Raw genomic sequence first — 7,192 nt, 5'->3', positions numbered from 1 at the left:
TTTTTTGACATTTTATACAGATACTGCAAACTGCGATGATATTATTTAAATGAAGATCCCACTCAAAATTTATTTATTTTTAAATTTTGACGACTAATAATAAATTTTAATATAATATTTTATTAACTCTTAATATTTTATTAATAAACTATTTTGATACATTTAAACAACTAAAGGAAAATAACTTACGCTTTTATCAGTTATCTAAAACATATCAAAGAGAGCAAAAAAAAGGTAGCTCTCATATAAACATCACATTTATTTTGTCATTTAATTCTAAAATAAATGGGACCGTGGCAACCCTAACCTGCAAGCTCCGTCAACCAATTACTCTGAAAGACTCGTATAACATCGAGAAGGTATTTCAATTTAGCTTATTGGCTCATGTGCGCCGGGATTTTGACAATTTCTTCCCTGCCCGCTTCCTCATCCATTCCTTTCCATCTATCAGCCATTTTCAGAGAAAATATTAAGGGTATCTCTTAAATCACTCCCCTAAATGATGTAATCATATTACAAATTTCACTAAGTTACTATATTACATAAGTTATTAAATGAACTAAAAAATATTTTCCTAATACATTTTTTACGTAATTGTTTTTCTGATATCGGAGTTGCAATTGATGATTTATTTACATTTTATTTATTTTGATTACGTTTTCAAAGGCGAATCAGGCAATTTAACTCAACTTTATTTATCTATTTTATGTCTTTCTTTAAATGCCTTAAAACAACATTGATGTCATGTGGTCCCATTTAAATTTGATCGATATCTGATGACTACTTTTTGAGTAATCTTTGATAACACGTATTTACTCGACTATTTTTTCTTGTACCGTACGATGTAATTGAAGTAGATTTATTTTTTCGCTTGCGAGCAAACACAATTATTATTATGTACTTTATTGTACAACAAAATGCACTATTAAACAAAACTTGAAGAATGTTTTAAAAATTATAAAATTTAATATTTCCAAATTTTATTATAATTATATCTTATAAATAGACATACGCATATCTAGAATCTAATGCTTAAAAGAAATTTAATATAAATAACAAAAACTTGTATTTCTATCTATACTACTTGTATTTCTATATAGACTAATAAATATTAATTTTAAAATGTAGAACAAAAAAATGTCGTCAATATTATATTCATAAACTGAACAAAAAAACATAAAATTTATATGTTTATTATAATCTAAAAAAAGAAAAAAAAAATAACATAGTCGTACGAAAATTAAAGAGAGACACATTAAATCTTTTTGCTTATTATTAAAAAGTTTCATTTTAGACTAAGGTTGGGTTGGCTTCGATCAATGCACCAGCCCGAGTAGAAAAAAGGTCAGGCTCAACCAGATCATGTATCTGGACCGGATCAGGATAGGATAAGGTACGCCTGATCCGGCAAGCTCTATCAGGACCAGGTCCGGTCCAGACAAAGATAGCCTGATGTAAAATATAATCAAGTATGGTAAGGCATACTGGATCAGGACCAGGTCCGGTCCAGACAAGGATAGCCTGATGTAAAATATAATCAAGTATGGTAAGGCATACTGGATCAGGACCAGGTCCGGTCCAGACAAGGATAGACTGATATAAAATATAACCAAGTATGGTAAGGCATACTGCATCAGGACCAGGTCCGGTCCAGACAAGGGTAGCCTGATGTAAAATATAACCAAGTATGGTAAGGCATACTGCATCAGGACCAGGTCTAGATCAAATAAGAACAGCCTAGGTAGTAAAGAATATAGCCACTCCCTCTCTTCCCGTGGGTGTCGTAAGAGGCGACTAAGGGATAACGCAGTTCCACTACCACCTTGGAACTTAAGAAGCCGACCGATGGCGAGATAACCATCTAACCGCTGGCTTTGAAACACACAGGCCGAAGATGGGCAGCAGCGTCTTAGGTGCGACAAAGCCAGCCCTGCGGTCACCAACCTGCCTGCCCAGGCAACACACACGAGTTTACGCCATTTTTGACGTGAACTTATGGAGGCCTATGTCCAGCAGTGGATCTGTGTTCGGCTGAAATGATGATGATGATTTAAGTTGTATTTGCATCAAATCAGATTAATCTAGTGTGAATTTTTTTCAACTGAACTCAGCTAGCATAAAATTTATTTGTAACAATGGAATAAATAACAATTTAATTCAATTCAAGATATTTTTGACCAAAAATTTTAATGAATCTAATCGTTTAATATTATTAGTCTAGTAAATACCATATAGCTGAGTACATAATAATAACTATTATAATCGTAATCTTCTACCCGCTTATATTTATATATTTAAGTATATCTAAATTTATTATATTTTTATATAAGTATTTATTATATTACTAGCTGGGCCCGCAACTTCGACGGCGTGGGATTTAAAAAAAAAAATTGTTCAATTCGTAGTTATTCGTATTAAGTAGCCTAAGTTACTCCTTGTTACATCAACTATCTGCCAATGAAAGTCCCGTCAAAATCTGTCCAGCCGTTTCAGAGATTAGATAATACCAAATTCGATTTTAAATAATAATCAGAAGAAATTTCCATCGATTTAATGAAATATTTTTAGATTAAAAATATTAATTATTTATTCGTTTATTACTTGTTTTGTTACTTTAAACCAATAATTTTACTTGTTTCATTTGCATACCCAATTTCGTACCTAATTTGTTAACTCAGAATACAAAAAAAACTGTGTGTTTGTTCTCTAATCTAAATTTGTTAGATAAATAAGTAGGTAGGTATGTGATTTTCCAAGTATTTTTGCTCCATAACTCTTGATATAAACCCTGCCTGATTAGCCTGATTTAGACCTAGCTACATATATACTAATCTGTTATTTTGACTTTATTAAATTTCACTAACGCGTGCATAGTTAAATTTTAAGATAGCCGTCAAAAAATAAATAAATCAATGAACAGAGTTATTTTTCTTTACTCTTGATTTGAAATTCAATTCCAAGATTTCGACTTAATTAGATACTATTTTTATTTCCGTTTTTCATTAAATTTATAGAAACAATAATTACCTACATGACGTAAAGTTATTTTTATCATAATTATGATCGATTTATTCATTTATTGTATTACAAGCACAATTTGATAGTCTGTAGTTGTTAATTTGTTATTCATAGGTCACTTCAGCACCAGTCAATTGAGTATATTATATATAAAAAACTGCCTTTAATTTCTATTAAATAACATGAATATAATAACGAATATAACATAATATAATCTTGCATTGAATTATATACAATAAATAAAACTTAACGAAAATATGAATATAAATACAACTTAATAAGGAACGAAATATAAGCAACAGCGTGTGACGTCACGAAGGAACATGTCGGATCTTGTTCACAGTGTTCTTCGTTAAGACGCACATCACTCACATCAGTGTTTCAGTGTATTAATCTTTGAAGTGATAAAGAATTTTGTGTCATAAAAAAGCGTTTCTTGAAAGTATAATTATATTTTTATATAACTTAAAAGTTATTTGTCGATTAGCATATTAATGTAAATAATATCAAGATTAAATAAGTTCAATACAAAAACTGAACCATATTAATATTGTGTTAAACAAAAAAAAAGTGTACTATAAACTTCTCTCTAGACGTTTGTATCGGTGTGTATTGTGTACATAATACGAACTTGTGGACTAATTTAGCTAGATAAAAATTTGTGTTGTGTGTAAAGCTTCGTTTTTATGTTTAATTACGTAAAACATTTAAGGTTAGTAAAAATCATTGAAAAAATACATTACAATTCTTTACTATTTTTAAAATAATTTTATATTTCAATAATCTGTTTTTTTCAGATGGCTTTTATGTATGCATTAGTTTTATTTTTAAATGATTCATCCAATAAAGAAATTGATATATTGAATATCGTGGTACCGGATGTAAATAGCCTGAATCATTGTTAAAAAGTACTAAGTATTGTAAATTATTACAAACGATAGTTAAAGAGAAGAAAGATAAAAATAAGAAGAAAGATAAATAAAAAGAAAGATAAGTTCAAATAAGTGGCACAGCAGGTAAATTATTATTTAAATTATAGATTTTTAAGAATTGCTATTTCATTGTCATAATAATAAGAAAGTAATTCATAATTACAATTAATATTACCAGAAACAATGGAAGAGGCAGAGGAAAAATTAATAAGATTAAAAAGAACCCCTATTCTTCTCTACCAATAATGAGTATTCTGCTAAAGCAAAAGCGGCTGCTGTTGAAAAAAGTTTCAAATTAAAAGCATTAGCAAAGGATTGATTCAAAATAGATAATATATTTAGCCAAATAGCTTTAGAGTTAACTGACGAATCCACTGAAATTGCAGGTAATATTTATTATTTAAAATGTAAATATTGTTGATTAATTGCTAATAATTTTTTTACTAATGTTTTTTTTTACAAGGGATATATATTAATTGATATAAATTTATTTTTAATCGTTAATTTTTATACTATCAATTAAGTTATAATACTGAAATTTTATTTCAAATTTTTTCATTCCACTAGAACCTAAGAAATAGAAGCCAAAAAAATGTAACCAAAAAATTGTGAAGAAACAAGCCTAAAAACATAATCTCGAATGGTCATCTACATCAATAGCGTCTTCGATATCTTCATCACCACTGTCATCGTTATGTAAACCTATGAAAATAAATAACTAAAAAAACGAATTAATGACAGTACTAACTACATTGTTGGCTCAAAAGGAAAAAAAATTAGTTCATAATCTACACCATACCACCTTGATCATCTTCATCATCAACTAAAAGTAGAAAAATAAGAAAAATCAATTCGAGTTTGAAGGACATAAATATGCTTATGGAAATAGCACATGAAGACAGTATTATCAGCAACAATTGCTGATAATCCCTTTTCATCATCATCATAAATCTGAAACAGAAGCTGAAATGAATATATTAGCAGCTAGATCATCATCAACAAAAAATACTGTATCCAGTGGTAAGAAAAAAATATATATTGTTTTTAATTTATTAGGATATCTATACTTATTATAATTATTTACAAAATCATAATATAGATTCCATTCTGAAATTGTGGAGTGTTGTAATCGTGATAATATTTATCTCTCAATATTTTGAAACAATTTGAAATTTAAATCATTGTGTTAGTTAAAAAAAAAAAGTAATATATAATTTATTTTCAACAGATTCTTTGCTGGAATGTATCAAACATAATAACAGTCTATCAAAACAATTAGCGAATTTAAAAGTCCATATCTGCTGACGTTCCCAAATCCTATCTGAAATAAAAAAATAACAGTACTCAGCTGTTAGATTTCAGTTTATTAACAGATCCTGAAGGAAATCCAGTGGTCCAAAAATTAGAATTTCCGCTATCAACAATGGAAGATATTATTTTGATAAATTCAATGAGAAATTAAAAGGCCAAAAATATAAAAATAAAATGGTAAGTTTTTAATAAACTATATTCTTATATACAAATATATGAAAGATCTAATATAGTTGCTCTATCTGACAATATTAATATTGACATATTTGATAAAATGCTAATCATAATAATTAATTAATCATACAAATAATTATAATAAATTTTCTTTTCCAGAATAAACGTATATACTTTTCTCTTGATGGAAAAAATACTTTTACCCATAATATGGGAAATATTACTCGTGTTTATATAACAAGAGATGTCATAATTATGTAGAAGTTAAAGCAACTTCAAAAAAAAGTTTTCAAAGATACGACTTTTTCACTTCTATAAAAAGTATGTTAATCATTATATAGTGCAGGATTACTATCATTGATACCTAATTAATTATTTCTTAATTATATGTTATTATTTTATACCTAATAATAATTATTTTTTACTATTACTAATTTAATTACGTACATGATTAATTTAAATTTTGTATTTAAGCTGCAGTAAGACAGAAATTCGAAAAGAATCAAGAAAGTATTTTCGATAATAAATTCCCTCAAGCATTGTCTGCAGTATTGAATAATGCTAATATATTAATAAAGATTGGGATGGGTACAAGGTATTCAGGATCAAAAAACTACCATCTAATGAAGATAAATAAAAACAACTAATCGCTTTTAATTTATTTACTTTTTTAAAATCTTTTTTTTTTGCCAAGCAAACAAAAAGAAAAATTAATTCATAATATTTAATAACAATCATTATTATTATTAACTTTAACATAAAAATAATTGATATTTAAAGTAAAAACAAAAATAAATAATACATTTGAAAAAAATAAATGGAAATAAATATGTTTTTTTTTTTCAATCGGATAAGTTTTATTTCTGTTTAAGTGCACAATAAAGTGTATTGTTATGTTATGTTAAGTTAAATATATATAATATGTTATTTTAAATATACATAGTATGTTAAGTAACATAATATATTTCTTTTTTTTTTTTTGACGTGACGTCTAATAAATCGATTAACGCCGGCTTCGTTACGCTCATATGTATGCTTGTGCCGCATCTATCTGATCGGCCTATGCATCCGAGGAGATGTTTTGTTACGATGGTTTGCAGACAACCAAGTTTTTTAATAAACAATTTTGTCAAGACTGTACATTCGTGTTTTATTTAAAAGGACCGCTCTGGGCATACTTGATTTGGATCAAGCAACCAAGGACCGGACCGTGCATGCCTGATCAGGACTAGATAAGGCATGTAACGCAAATGATGTATCTGGACCTGACCAGGGAAACCTGATCAGGTCCAGATCAGGTATGACCTGAGATCAGGAAAACCTGATCAGGTCCAGATCAGGTTTTCCTGATCAGGTCCAGATACATCATCTGCGTTACATGCCTTATCTAGTCCTGATCAGGCATGCACGGTCCGGTCCTGACTAGGAAGACGAAAAAATTTCTACTCGGGAGTTAGGGAGCATGCACACGACACTATCGCTCTCTGGTTCATTAGACGTTGCTGCACTACTTTCTGACAAATAACCTTTTTGATACGACATATATTCGGGATATATGCATAAAAATTTTGATCTATATTAAATTCTTCGTAAACATATTCCTTTCTACATACAATAAGTAAATAAGATACATAAAAACTATTTTAAAACTACTCATTGTCACGAATGTTATGAAATTTGTGAATTATTATGTTTTTTAAACCATTTAGTTTTCTATGATGAAGCCTTTGTCGAAGATTTCTAATGTCTTCAATAAA

General features: G+C 28.4%; 2 long non-coding RNA genes across 2 annotated transcripts; both read left to right on the top strand.

Annotated features, from left to right (window-relative positions):
* Nucleotides 1–3,326: 3,326 nt before the first annotated feature.
* LOC123669104 lies at nt 3,327–5,438 on the top strand. Its single transcript, XR_006745688.1, has 5 exons — nt 3,327–3,730; nt 3,816–4,034; nt 4,129–4,336; nt 4,518–4,970; nt 5,179–5,438. It is a non-coding gene; the product is annotated as an uncharacterized LOC123669104 (long non-coding RNA).
* A 170-nt stretch (nt 5,439–5,608) lies between these two features.
* LOC123669103 lies at nt 5,609–6,111 on the top strand. Its single transcript, XR_006745687.1, has 2 exons — nt 5,609–5,756; nt 5,910–6,111. It is a non-coding gene; the product is annotated as an uncharacterized LOC123669103 (long non-coding RNA).
* The last annotated feature ends 1,081 nt before the right edge of the window (nt 6,112–7,192 follow it).

This window comes from Melitaea cinxia, chromosome 3 (genome assembly GCF_905220565.1).
Source record: "Melitaea cinxia chromosome 3, ilMelCinx1.1, whole genome shotgun sequence".
Lineage (NCBI taxonomy): Eukaryota > Metazoa > Arthropoda > Insecta > Lepidoptera > Nymphalidae > Melitaea > Melitaea cinxia.
This window is presented reverse-complemented; position numbering and strand designations above follow the sequence as displayed.